Source organism: Musca domestica, unplaced genomic scaffold (assembly GCF_030504385.1).
Source record: "Musca domestica strain aabys unplaced genomic scaffold, Musca_domestica.polishedcontigs.V.1.1 128, whole genome shotgun sequence".
Classification (NCBI taxonomy): Eukaryota; Metazoa; Arthropoda; class Insecta; order Diptera; family Muscidae; genus Musca; species Musca domestica.
In genome coordinates, this window is record NW_026712169.1 from 945,699 (window position 1) to 960,609 (window position 14,911).

General features: G+C 34.2%; 2 protein-coding genes across 2 annotated transcripts in view; one reads left to right on the forward strand and one right to left on the reverse strand.

Annotated features, from left to right (window-relative positions):
• Window positions 1–14,911, reverse strand: part of LOC109612449 (zinc finger protein chinmo-like) — a 146,554-nt gene that overhangs the window by 123,059 nt on the left and 8,584 nt on the right. Inside the window, exon 2 of the mRNA XM_059118414.1 lies at window positions 12,944–14,022. The gene's annotated coding sequence lies outside the window, so the exon portion shown is untranslated. The remainder of the gene's footprint in view (window positions 1–12,943; window positions 14,023–14,911) is intronic.
• Window positions 1–14,911, forward strand: part of LOC131800731 (cytochrome b-c1 complex subunit Rieske, mitochondrial-like) — a 307,140-nt gene that overhangs the window by 3,594 nt on the left and 288,635 nt on the right. The window lies entirely within an intron of this gene.

A 14,911-nucleotide genomic window follows, 5' to 3' on the forward strand; every position in this document is an offset into this window, starting at 1 on the left:
GTAATCTTTGTAAAAACCGCAAAACTGTTCAATATCTCAATTCCATATACCAACAGAGACCTCAAAATCCAATTTCGAGATTCCAGCTCTAACCCTTCACCCAATACCAAATTTAGTAACATTTAGTACTTTTCGTATAATTTTAGTACTATTTTACAAGACTGTTCAATATCTCAATTCCATATACCAACAGAGACCTCAATATTAAATTTGAGGATTCCACCTCCATCCCTTCACCTAATACCCAATTTAGTACCATTTAGTACTTTTCGAACAATTATAGGATGCATTTGCAAAAACACCTCCAAATCTTAACACAGTCGGTAATAGAGACCTCAATATCAAATTTGAGGATTCCAGCTCTATCTCTTCGCCTAATACCCAGTTTAGTACCATTTAGTACTTTTCGTATAATTTTAGTACTCTTTTGCAAAATCCATATCTCAATCCTAGATACCAAGAGAAGCCTCAATATCAAATTTTGAGGATTCCGGTTCCATCCCAAAAATAGTACCATTTAGTACTTTTCGAACAACTATAGGACGCATTTGCAAAACAACCTCCAAATCTTAACACAGTCGCCAACAGTCACCTCACTATCGAAATTCCAGCTTTATACCTTCATCTAATAACCAGATTAGTACCACTCCAGTACCAAAATGTGTACTATATATTACTGCTCGTACAATTATAGTACACATTTTCAAAACCACCACCAGCAGATACCAACAGAAAGCTCTATATTAAACTATGGAATTCCAGATCTAACCTTTCACCCAATACCTAATTGGGGCCACTTAGTACTACCAAGCAGTACTTTTCGTACAAATATAGTACACATTTTCAAAACCACAACCAAATCTCCATATCTTAACCACAGACATCAACCGTGACATCTACATCAAATTTCAGGATTTCAGTTCTATCTCCCTTACTAAATATCAAATTAAGTACTATTTAGTACTTGTCGTAAAAGTACCACAAAATTTCAACCTCAGATACCAACAGCTATCTAAATATCAAATTTCAGAATTTTTGTCTCTATCCCTTTACCCAGTACCAAAATTTAGTACTTTTCGTACAATTATACTTCACATTTCCAAAAACCACCTCCATATGTCCAGGTTACACATAAACAGCGACCTTAACACCAAATATCAGATTTCAAGCACTATATATTAAGCCAAATACCAAATTGTACCAAATAAAGTACTATTTAGTACTTTTCATGCACTTTTAGTACACATTTCCAAAACCACCTCCATATCTTAATATTAACTACCAACAGTTATCGCAATATAAAATTTCAAGGTTTCAGCCCTATACTTTCACATTATACCAAATACGGTACTGTTTAGTACGTTTCGTATTCGTAACCCATTCGAACCATCAGTAAACTAAATATCAAATTTCTTAATATTATTTTTATCCCTTCTCCCAATAGCAAATGTTGTACTTTTCATGCATATATAGAACCCAATCCAAACCACCGCCGAATCTTATCAGTGATCTGAATATCAAAATTTTATATCGATCCCCTCACCTAATATCAAATTTTGTACCATTCAGTACTTTTCGTGCAATGGTAGTACACATTTCCGAAACCACCTCCATATGTCTAGGTTGCACATGAACACCGACCTTTATACCATATTTCAGATTTCAAGCCCTACCTTTTCATTCAATGCCAAATTGTACCTTATAAAGTACTATTTTGTACTTTTCGTGCACATATTTTCCAAAAACACTTATTTATAACAAACACCTCCCTATCACAAACCTACAGGTATCCCAATGCAAAATATCAAAATTCCAACTTCAATCGTTCGCCCTAAACCCAACTGTTCCAAACTTAGTACCGATTAGTACAGTTTACACGTTTAGTACACAAAAGCAGCTTCATATATACCAAACATACTTTCCAGCCTTGTTCATGATAACAAAATCCAAAATTCAAATTTCAAGTTTTTAACTCCATCCGTTCACATAGTGCCAAATTGTACCATTTTTGAAGTTTAGTAACATTTTAGAACTTTTCCTAACCTTATAGTTCGAATTTCCAAAAAAAACCCTTTGGTACATCTGGCTTTTGGCACTCCATCAGTGGAATTCATGCAAAATTTCTGATCTCTAGGTCAGTCCGTTTGTCGAATAAAAAATAAGTAATCAATTTAGTACATTTTAGTACTTTTCGTACCCATTTAGTGCAAATTTCCAAAATCCTAGCCTTATCACAAAGATTGCTTTATATGCGAATGGAATGTTGAATTAGATCGTGAGCTACACCAAAATGAACTTTTCCATCTGATCTAGTTCAAATGACTTTTTCAATAAATTTTTTCAATTGAACTATTTGAATTAGTTGAATTTATCAATATTTTACACTCTTCGCCAATGAAAAAAAATATTAGAAATTTTGAAATCACCCACATTTTTTTTTCAAACACTACTCCAATATTTTTGAAAATTTCATAACAATATTTGATGAAATATTTGCGCTGCCACACTTGCAGTCATACCCGATGTATGGAGATTATACTGAAAGGGTGTGGTTTTTTTATTCATACATTGTGTGATGTAAAAGAGCTTTTCGTTTGGAAAGCCAGCCAAAAGCTGCATTATTTTTCGAGTAACAAATTCGAAAATTCAAACAAGTTTTTTGAAATGCTATTTGCCTATGGGAATTCTTTTCAATTAAAAATCTAATATCAATATGGCACAATGGATTATAACAATACGGCGGATATAACGAACTACAATTTGAGGCCTAATTAGTTGTCTATATCCGTATTTTTTTATAAAAACGTAATAAGGCATACTTCTTTAATACCGAAAACCCTACAAACTTCTCCAAGTGGCAATCATCTTTAGTTCGAAGTGTGATGGCATTTACAAGCAATAGGAAGTGCGTAATATACCATTTGTGTGTGTTTGTGTGAGTGTTTTAAATTACGGGAAGCAACATATAATGATAGCTGCATAAAACAACAAAAGCTTTTGTTTTTATTTATATTTTTTTTTGAGCTACAATTAAAAAGAACAGCCAGATGGATGTACGGACAGACGGACATGTTTACAACCAACCTCAACAACATTGGTTGGCCAAGGCGCTCAAGACAACAAAAAGGGGCATTCTTCTTCGGCTATGGTCGATTTCCGCTGCTTCTTTTAAATGACGTTCATTTGTTGGCCCAAAAACAGCCTAAAAATGTATGTATGGTAAGTTCGTACTTGGGCCATGCAAGTTAGGGCTTTTGTTTTACAAAAATAATTCTAGGAAATTGTTGTACCAACAACACTGGGCCAGTCTTCCTCTAAATTTCGTTTATACAAAAAAGTCCATTACATTATAATTACAATAGCATAATATAAACTGACATACGAGAATGGAATTTTAATGCGTACTCAAAAAAAAGTGAAACGGAATTTAGTTGGACTGAGGAACGATAAATGCCATAGTTTCTTCAATGGACTGGATTTTAAGTGGCACGTATTTAAAAAGGATTCACATTTGCAAGTAGTTCGTTTAAAAGACTATTTGGGGTTAAATTATAGACCAAACTGAAGATATTTCACAGTGGGACAAAACACGAAACGTGCCTCTAAATCTGTGTTGCCTGAAAGCCAAAAAGTACCCTTTATGTTAATCTTCTATTTACTTTGAGCCAACTATGCATATGTACTTGACAGACATTCCGATGTTTTTTTTTTTTTTTTTTGCTGTAAACAAGACATTTTCTGATAGGAGGATTACTTTTACCTAAAAAATTAGTGCAATAACTGACTGACTGAGAATCAAGGTCCAGACGAAACGGCTGAAGTTAGAAATTTGAAACTTTGCACGAAGCTCAGTCTTGGCGTGTGATAAGGCCGGGTTTTTTGAAATTCGTACTAAAATCGTACGAAAAGCACTAAATTGTACTAAAACTTAAATATATGTATTGTACCAAATAGATGTACCAAAGGCTACTTGGAAATTCGAACCTTCCTGTACAAAATACTTTGTACATACTTTTGAGTGCGATTGAGGCGCTGGGAAAATGTAGCAATAAAAACTAAATGTTCTAAAATTAAATATTTCCCAGCCGCCATAAAACATCACATATGAACAATTCGGTGATCTTGTGCGCTGACGCATACGATAATGTGTCAGATAATAAAGGCTATGACCCACACGCACAGATATCGATGCGCTCAGTAGATGCACAAGACCACTTGAATGAGATGTCAAGCAGCCCTGCAATGTTCTCCATTCAATATTAGAATAGATAAGAACAATTGTGTGGCTGTGACTAGGTTAAGTTAGATTAGTTTCAGTAGTACGTAAGGAACATGAATTTTAAATAAAAACAGAATTGAATCAACAGCCAAACCGTTCGGTTGGTTTTCCTTTCTCACTCATTGGTCCTTCGAAAAATAAAGAATCGACGACCTAAAATAAAATTGGTTTGAGTTATCCCCCACCAGTGGTAAGAAACTCAGAAAAGCCAAAAAAAGAAGTAGCTGTTCTTCAAAAAGGAGGAGAACTGCTACCAAAAAGTCCGCTGAGACATTTTAAATGTAAGACCGTAGGGCATTTTAAAAGATAGTCGAAGGGACAAAATTATATGAAAAAGCCATAGTGCAAAAATAAAAAAAAAAAACATAAAGGCAAAAATAAAAAAAAAGACCCAACGGGCAAAAATTACAAAATACGCCATAGGAGCAAGAAAAAAAAAAAACAAAAAAGACCCACGGGGCAAATTAAAAAAAAAAAAAATAACTAAAGGAGGACAATAAAGTCCCAAAAAGAAAAAAAAAAAAACATGCAATTTTGAAAAGAGGACATCAAAAGTCCCAATTAAAAAAGAAGTAAATTAAAAAAAAATAATAATAAATAAATGAAAGAAAATCAGTAAAAAAAAACGAAGAAGCAAAATATACAAAAAAAAATATATATATATATAAAAGCAAAAAATGGAAAAGGAGTTACAAAATCAAAAGTTCCAAGAAGAGGAGCGAGAAAATACAAAAGCGTCAGGAGATATTGATCTCGAAAATCCTGGGGCATTGAATATATCCGAGTTCGATATGGAAAAAATGGTACGAGAGTTTCGGGCGTTCCAGAATGTGATTATCCAGCAGCACCAGGAGCAAATGAAGTCAATTATGGAAGAATTTGAGCAGATGTTCCTATCGCAGCAATTCAGCAACAATCAAAAAGGGGACAAGGAACAAAAGGAAAGGCAAGTCGTCGAAGCTGGGAAAGATGACCTGTCCACACAACTAGCAAGTGCAAGAGAGGGACATAATGCTGTTGAACGAAAACAGATTCCAGTCTTGGAAGGTAATTCTGGGAATTTTTTCCCGCCGGCAAGTCCTCATTTTGAGGAACGGAAAGAAGAAGAAGAAAATTCCGCCCTGACCAATGAAGAACCCGAAAAACATAGTGATATTGGAGAAAAGGAAAAAGAAATGAAGGCGATAAGCACAGAAGGTCACATCATTTCCAACGAATATGTGAAAGAATTAATCGAAGAAATGGGAAAAGACAAACAAAATTCTCTGGTTGCGGTTCCTGAAGAGTATTCCAACGAGTATGGAAATGAATTTATCGAAGAAGTGGGAAAAGCCAAACAAAATTCTCTTGTTCCGGTTCCTGAAGGTCTTAGCGAAATCCATAGCAAATCATCAAGGGCCGTGAAAACAGAAGACGACGAATCGGAGCTTACAATAAAGCCAACGGCAATCATTTGCTACATGGGTGATAACGGTCTGCAGCGATGGACTACTAATTCGGTAGCATGGAAAATGAAGCCGGCAGATAAAGGTGGTGGTATCGGCAAGAGAGGCTGGATGAAACGTTGGAGTCGTTTCCTGGAAGCGGTTACCTGATATTATTTCAACATATATAGATAGTTACGCATAAATTTTCTTTTCAAATCTTTCATATCTTTATATTTAAATATTCCATATTATCCATTTGTTAACTTTATAGAAAATACAGTCCACTATTAACATACACATTTTAAGCCGCCCGGGAGAATGTACAAAATACTTTGTACATACTTTTGAGTGCGATTGAGGCGCTGGGAAAATGTAGCAATAAAAACTAAATGTTCTAAAATTAAATATTTCCCAGCCGCCATAAAACATCACATATGAACAATTCGGTGATCTTGTGCGCTGACGCATACGATAATGTGTCAGATAATAAAGGCTATGACCCACACGCACAGATATCGATGCGCTCAGTAGATGCACAAGACCACTTGAATGAGATGTCAAGCAGCCCTGCAATGTTCTCCATTCAATATTAGAATAGATAAGAACAATTGTGTGGCTGTGACTAGGTTAAGTTAGATTAGTTTCAGTAGTACGTAAGGAACATGAATTTTAAATAAAAACAGAATTGAATCAACAGCCAAACCGTTCGGTTGGTTTTCTTTTCTCATACACTTCCGGTTACGAAAAGTTCTAAAATGGTACTAAACTTCAAAAATGGTACAATTTGGTATTATTTTGAATTTTGGATTTTATTATCATGAACAAGGCTGGAAAGTAAGTTTGGAGTGCTTTTGTGTACTAAACGTGCAAACTGTACTAATCGGTACTAAATTTGGAACAATAGGGTTTAGGGTGAACGGATGAAGCTGGAATTTTGATATTATGTATTGGGATCCCTGTTGGTTGTAGGTTTGGGATAAAGAGGTGTTTTTGAAAAAATGTACTACAAGTACACGAAAAGTACTAAGTAGTACTTTATTTGGTACAATTTGGCATGGGACGGAAAGGTAGGGCTTGAAATATGAAATATGGCCAAAAGTGCACGAAAAGTACTAAATAGTACTTTATTTAGTACAATTTGTTATTTGGGCAAACATATAGTGCTTGAAATTTGATATTTGGTGTTAAGGACGCTATATATGAGAGCGAGGACTTATGGGTGTGGTTTTTAGAAATGTGAACTACAATTGCACGTAAAGTACCGAATGGTACTATATTTGTTATTGGGTGAAGGGATAGAGACAAAAATTCTGAAATTTGATATTTAGATACCTGTTGGCATCTGAGGTTGAGATTTGGTGGTGGTTTTAGAAATGTGTACTAAATTTGTACGAAAAATATGTAGTACTAAATAAATAGTATTAGGTGAAGGAATAGAACTGAAATCCTGAAATTTGATATTTAGATAAGTGTTTGTATCTGAGGTTGAGATTTAATGGTGGTTTTGGAAATGTGTACGAAAAGTACTAAATTGTACCAAATTTGATATTGGATGAAGGAATGCAACAGAAATTCTTATATTTGATATAAATGTCCCAGCTTGTGTCTGTGGTTAAGATATGGAGGTTCTTTTGGAAATGTGTACTATAATTGTACTAAATGGTACTATATTTGGTAATGGGGGAAATTACACAGCTGAGAACCTGAAATTTGTTGGTTTTGGAAATGTGTACGAAAAGTACTAAATGGTACCAAATTTGATATTGGATGAAGGAATGCAACAGAAATTCTTATATATGATATAAATGTCCCTGCTTGTGTCTGTAGTTAAGATATGGAGGTTCTTTTGGAAATGTGTACTATAATTGTACCAAATGGTACTATTTTTAGTAATGGCGGAAATGGGGGAAAACACATCTGAGATCCTGAAATTTGTCGGTATCATAGATTGTTGGTACGGAGAAATTGCAGAAATTTGATATTGGAGGTAGGCTTGGAGGTAAGAGTTGAATTTGTGTTCAAATTCACCACATTTTACTTTTAGCTTTGTTTCCTTAGTTCTATTTTTTTTTTTCTTGTTTTCTGGCTCGGATATTCGATCCTGAAATTTGATATAGAAGTCGCTGTTTCTGTTTGTGGCTAAGATATGGAGATTAGGTGGTGATTTTGGAAATGTATACAATATTTTTAAGAAAAATACTAAATATTGCTAATTTTGATATAAGGTAAAGGAATAGAACCGAAATCCTAAAATTTGATATTAAGGTCACTGTTGGTATCTGAGATTGTTAATATGGAGATGTTTTGAAAATTCGGAAATTTGCCATTCGGTGAAGGGATAGAGCTAGTTAAGAGTTGAATTTGTGTTCAACTTCACCATACTTTACTTTTTGCTTTGTTTCTTTAGTTTTTATACCCTCCACCATACTATGGAGGGTATATTAATTTTGTCATTCCGTTTGTAACTCCTCGAAATACTCATGTCAGACCCAACAAAGTATATATATTCTTGATCAGCGTAAAATTCTAAGAAGATTTAGCCATGTCCGTCTGTCTGTCTGTGTGTCTGTCTGTCCGTCCGTCTGTCTGTCTGTTGAAATCACGCTATCTTTCGAACGAATTGAGATAGAAGACTAAAATTTTGCACACATGTATATTTTGCCACTAGGCAGGTTAAGTTCGTAAATGGACCATGCAGGTCCACTTTTCCATATAGCCCCCATATAACGGTACCTCCTGATATTCGGTATTTTGGTGATTTTAGCGACATTATTCACCGGAATTGTTTCGAATTTGCTATTTTAAGTTCGTAATGGATACTACAGCGTAAGACAGAAAATTATCTGTGAAGGTCCACGTCTTCATATAGTCCCCATATAACGGTACCCCCCGATATTCGGTATTTTGATGATTTTAGCGACATTATTTAGCGGAATTGTTCCAAATTTGGTATTTGAAGTTCGTAATAGATACTGCAGCATAAAACAGAAAATGGGTCATGTAGGTCCACGTCTTCATATAGCCCCCATATACAGTACCCCCCGATATTCGGTATTTTGATGATTTTAGCGACACTATTTACCGGGATTGTTTCAAATTTCGCATGTGAAGTTCATAATGGATACTTCAGCCCATGCCAGAAAATTGTCTGTGCAGGTCCACGTCTACGTATAGCCCCCATATAACGGTACCCCCTATATTCGGAATTTTGATGATTTTAGCTACTTTATAAACAGATTTTTCTTCAAGTTTTGCATTTAAATATTGTAATAACTAATGACAAAAGTTGCCTATGCAGGTCCACGTCGTCGTATAAGCATTCGGTATTTTTAAGATTTTAACAAAATTTTTAACGGATTTTATTTATTTTTTTTTTTTTGGAAATTGCCAAATTTGTACCAAATGGTGAAGGGTCTTAAAAGTTCGGCCCGGCCGAACTTACAGCTCTTTTACTTGTTTGAATGCTTGTTTTCTGGCTCGGAGATTCAAACCAGCGACCTAAGATGTTTTAGTCGGAGCAATTCACTTTGCATCGTTGCCCATTACATAGTATGCTATAGGTAATTTATTTTGGCTTGTAAAGTTTATAGGAATAATTCATTGCTTTGGTAATTAAGAGAATATGCAATTTCATTTGTTTACATTACAACATAATGGGTTATCCGGCTCCCAAGTTTTTGCTGGGTAAGGAGTCGAAAATTAAAAAAAAAGATCTTTGGTAAAATATGATTTCATGTACTTCTTCTTTGAAGAACCCCAGATATACAAGTGGTAGTAGAATAAAATACGCAAACAAAGCTTTTGCTTCATTCATTCAACACAATGATGGACTTTTAACTCAAGGGTAGGGTAGAGCAAAAAAGACGCATAAACAACGAGTATTTGAACATTTTGGTGCTGTGCCTAAAGAGGGGTTGTATTTTCGTTGGCTACGACGCATTTGTCAAGATTTTTTGGGTATGGACAGACCGGCTGACTGCATGCATTCATTCTCGGTCGTTCGTGCGTGTGTTATGCTGCTGATGATGATCGTCGTCGTCGACCCGACATAGACCTAAATAATTTAGTACATACTGGCTGACACAGAAAAAACGCACGCACATGCACATAAAATGCGTTGCGTTTGCCCACCAATACCAGTGTAAATGTTCCAAATTCCCAAAAAAAAAAAAAAAACAAAACTTACATAAAACAACAACAGCAACACAAACGACACTATCTAACGCAACCGAAACAAAAAGTAGGTCACATTAACGCAATGAGCTCATTTCTTCCTCCTCCTCCTACTGCTGCGTCTCTGTCGTTAATAACGTCATTTGAAACTTTGGAGGCATAGGTTTCCATGTTGTTGTTGTTGCTGTTTGGTGCGTATATTATTTGTTTTGTTGTTGTTGTTGTTATGTTTTGTTGTACTGTATGTGGCAATAACAGAAAGCCGCTAAATATTTCTTTTTCTTATTTGTTTCCAAAGAAAACAGAAGAGCATTCATAAAAACGCATTTTACACAGCTTTATGGCAAGACGTTGAGACTTTCAAGAAGACGAAGAAAGAAAAAAATGCGCAACACTATTTGGTAGCTGGGTGGTTTTTATTTTTTCGGAGGAGGAGGAGGGGAGGAATTGGCCCATGTAAAATTTTCAAATATTAGAAACAAACAAGTCATTACTATATGACGTCATAAAATAACATGCATATGGTATTACAACATGTATGAAGGTATGTACTTATGTACAACATTTTTGGTGTACAGTTGTCGAACGCAATTGCAATGAGGCGAACATTTTTTTTTTGCTTTGCGCAATTGCCGATCCTCGGACATGGTTTCAAGCCATATGATGGCTTTAAAAGCAGACTCTTGAAGAAGAAAACATTGTGGTTCCATAATTGATAAAAAAGAGGAAATAGTAGGCAAATGTTGCTTAAAATCTCTCTGAAGTTGCATTTCTAAAATTCAAAGCAAAAACTTGAGAACAATTTCTAAATTTTTTCTAATTTTTTTTTTTAATAATATTAAGCTAGAAATGGAAATTATTTTCATTATTTTTAATATTATTTTAATATTTTAAGAATTGGAAATTATTTTCATTGATTGTTTTTATTAATATGCTGTAATACTTTTGCTTGCTGGGCAAAGGGCTTCCGCACACAAATTGTCGACACACACACACACATCGAAATGGGGTCAAAAGCGCAATAAGGGAAATTATTAAAGAAAATAACAAAATTAACAATTAATAACATAATTATGACGTTGTGGCTACGGGAAGTTGTCGTGAATTTAATTCAAAAATACAAAAAAAAATGGTAGAACATTTTTTGAATATTAATTTTCACTTGAAGTTGATACTTTACAAATGGTCAACATAGCGCCAGAATTTTGACTTTCGATTTCATGAAGGTTGATAATTTCGAATACAATATTACAAAATCCTAGTCGAGGTCAATAAAGAGTTTTTTTTTTTGGAGATTACTGATATTTTATGAGGTAAAAGGGCCCACTACTTCGTCAGCGAAAAGTCCAGCTTAAGATTTTAGAATCGTTCCAACAGTTCGTGTTAGGTCTTTTAAAGCCCTCCACCATAGTCTGGAGAGTATACTAAGTTTGTCAATCCATTTGAAACACCTCAAAATATACATTTTAGACCCCACAAAGCATATACAGGGTGACATAAAAATAACTGCAACAAAGTCAAATGCCATAATTTTTACATTTTTTTATTTTAATTTTATTGAATGAAAGCAAAAAAGGTCGGAAATAGCATCAAATTTAAGAATAAGTTTAGATTTGTTAGAATTGGTCACCTTTGGTGCGAATTATGGCCTTCAAACGGCCAATGAAACCGTCACACGCTGCCCGAATGTTGCTCTGCGGAATTTTGGCACATTCCCGGCGAAGCGCTTGCTTCGAAATGAGCTCGGGGTAAAGCCATTGAAATTGCAAAAAGTGTAAGAACTTACAGCGCAACAGAAAGAAAATAGACTCAAAAGAGCTAAAGAGTTGCTTCGCTTGGCCGAAAGTGGGGAACTGCCGAATTTGGTTTTCTCCGATGACAAAACATTCGTTGTCCAGCAGTTTGTAAACAAACAAAATTATCGTGTTTACTTGCCGAAGAGGTAAGCTTCAGCTGGCCACCAGAACTCAAGCGCCGGCCATGGTGATGGTGTGGGCCGCCATAACGCCATCAGAATAAATGCCGAATATTATCGCGAAAATATTCTGGAGCGTGTATTAAAGCCTTGGGCACGCAAACATTTTGGCCGCATACCTAGGACATACCAACAGGACTCAGCACCATCGCACTCAGCACGCGCCATTCAAGAATGGTTACAAAATGAGGTTCCTCGCTTCATTTCCTGCGCACAATGGTCACCAAAATTTCCGTATACTAATCCATTGGACTATTGTGCCTGGAGTATTTTTGAAAGCTAGGTTGGCACTAAAAAATGCCAAAGTATCGATCACCTCAAGCATGCACTTAGCTGTGAATGGGCCAAAATACCGCAAGGCAACATTTGGGCAGCGTGTGACGGTTTCATTGGCCATTTGAAGGCCATAATTCGTGCCAAAGTTGGCCAAATCGAACAAATCTAAAGTTATTTTAAAATTTTATGCCAGTTCCGACATTTTTTGATTTCGTTCAATAAAATTTAAAAAAAAAATGCAAAAATTATGGCGTTTGACTTTGTTGCAGTTTTCTTTATCTCACCCTGTTTGGTACACATTTCCCATACCACTAATATATGCCCTTGGCTACACCTGTCTTGCACTTCAATACAGGGACTCTCATTCCAAATTTCAGAATTTTAGCTCATTCCGTTTGTCGAATATAAAGTAGTAAATTTTAGTACTTTTCGTACGCTTTTAGTACGAATTTCCCAAACCCAAAATCCTTGTGCAAAATTACAAAATTCTAGTTACATCCGTTTCATCTGGACGTTGTTTTCAACCGAAAAAAACATGTGTGGACTCTGGTCAAAATTCCCCGTGTTCTTGTCTTCAATATTGCCGAGGACACTATAAACCTAAAATCAACAGATTCCAAGGAAACTTAATCTGAAAATAAAAAAAAAATGTGGACCTTGTCCTCTTAATTTAGGCTACTTTGCGATGTAAATCGTCAAAACGCCCATGCACTCGTCTTCTATTCTAAGCTCTACTTTCATAATATGCTGGATCTGTAATTTAAGAAAATGTTTTTTTTCAATTTTTTTATTTTCAAATAAAACTCAACTTACCTTTTTCAATGGAAAGAGTTCCTTGCTGTTGATTTTATTCGAATTTCCTTTGTTGATGATGACGTTGAATATTTTCTTTTACACGAAAATATATATATTTTTTAATTTTTTATAAAAAGTTTTTGTTTACGTTTTTTGGGGGGGGGGTTGTTTTTTTTTGTTGTTGTTGATTTTTTTTTTTTTAGATCGAAACGAAATTTTTCTAGCAAACTTTTTAACTATTGTTGTGTGTTCAAAGTTTGCTGTTGTGTGTGTCCAAACCAATAATTTTGAAAATAGTTCCCAATTTGTTGTGAAAAGTTTTTCGCTGATTGTTGTAACTTGCTTGTTTGAATATTTCGAAATTTTCAAAACAAAATTTTATTTGATTTTTATTTAATTACACTCTTATGTGGTCGTCATCCTTTTGGCGGGTTAGACGAGATTTTTGTTTTTTTTTTTTTTTCAAAAGAATATATTTAAAAGTTACATTAAAAATTTATATTTTTTCCATTAATTTTTAATTAATATAATATTTTTTGTTTTTTTTTTTTAGATGATAAAGATGATAATTTATATGATTTTTTATTTTAAATAGATATTTTTAATATAATGTTTAATTTTTTTTGTTGTATTTTATGTTATTACATAATTATGGTAAATTAATGAATATTTTTGTGTGTGATAATATTTTTATGCCGAAAAAGAATTTTTTCTATTTTACAAAATACACTTTTTTGGATTTTTTATTATTTTTTCCTTTTTTACCAAAATATGCCAAATTTTTTTTTTTTTTTTTTACTTTTGAGTTTAGCCAAACTTGTTTTTTTTCTACCGAAAGATTCCGTTTTTTTTTTTGTTTGCCTTGTTTTAAGCCAATTAATTTTGTTGTTAATTTTTATGCCAAAAATGTTTCATTTTTTTTTAATTTTTTAAATTTCACATTACAACCATTTTAGGTTTTTGCGTACGATTCAAATTTTCTTGATGTTTCCGTGTGGCGTTATTTCCATGGGCAGTTGTTGTTCTGCTTAATAGATAATGCATTGCCGTTGACATTTTGTTGTCACTTGGATGCCGCTGAGAAAGGGGATAATTATCTGCAAAAAATAAAAAAAAAAAAACATTTTATGAAATAATTTTTTAAATAAAAATTAAATAGTGAAATATTTTTTTAAATAAAAATACAATTCTTCTCAGTGCATACAGTGAAACGAAAAATAAAAAAAAAAAAAATCGGTATTGTGAAAGTGTCCAAACTTGGTTTTATCACAGCTGAAACTGGTACCCAGTTGGAGACTGGTTTCGTCAACATGAGACGGATCAGTTAGAGAGGCATTGATCTTGAAATCTCTAACTACTAGTCATTTATTAAAAGTTTCTCTTTTCAGCGTCGCATCGGATGCACTACTCTCTGCTCTCTCAAAATGTCTTCTCTTCATATCCCATAAAATAGAGCGACATTGCAAATCTGTTCAAACCCAAACTGCATGACCGAAAATTTTACTAACTAAACAAACAAAAACAAATCAAATTTTCATTATTTTCCCAAGCAAGAGAAATAAATCACAATACAAAAGGAAAAAAAAAACAAAACTTTGAAAAACAACCCCATTGCATGCCACATAGTTATATGTTTTTTTTTTGTTTTCTTCTCTGCTGTGATATATCTGTGAGTTATATTTTCTCATTCTCTTTCTCCACCACGGGTTTCATTGAATCGTAGCAAACCCCATGTCCAACTCTCCACAGAAGAAAGTCACAAAACAAAATAAGCCGCATGCAAGGCGGGCAACGTATGATAATAAATACAGTGGTGAGAACAACAAAAACGGAGATGATGATGATGTTGTTGTTAATGATGATTAGGGGTTTTAGAGTCCATTAAATTAAATATGAATATGGAAAGCAGGGCAGGAATAAAAACACTTGCACACGAACTAAAAAAATAATACACATGCAGTACAAAGTTTCGAATAAAACATAACC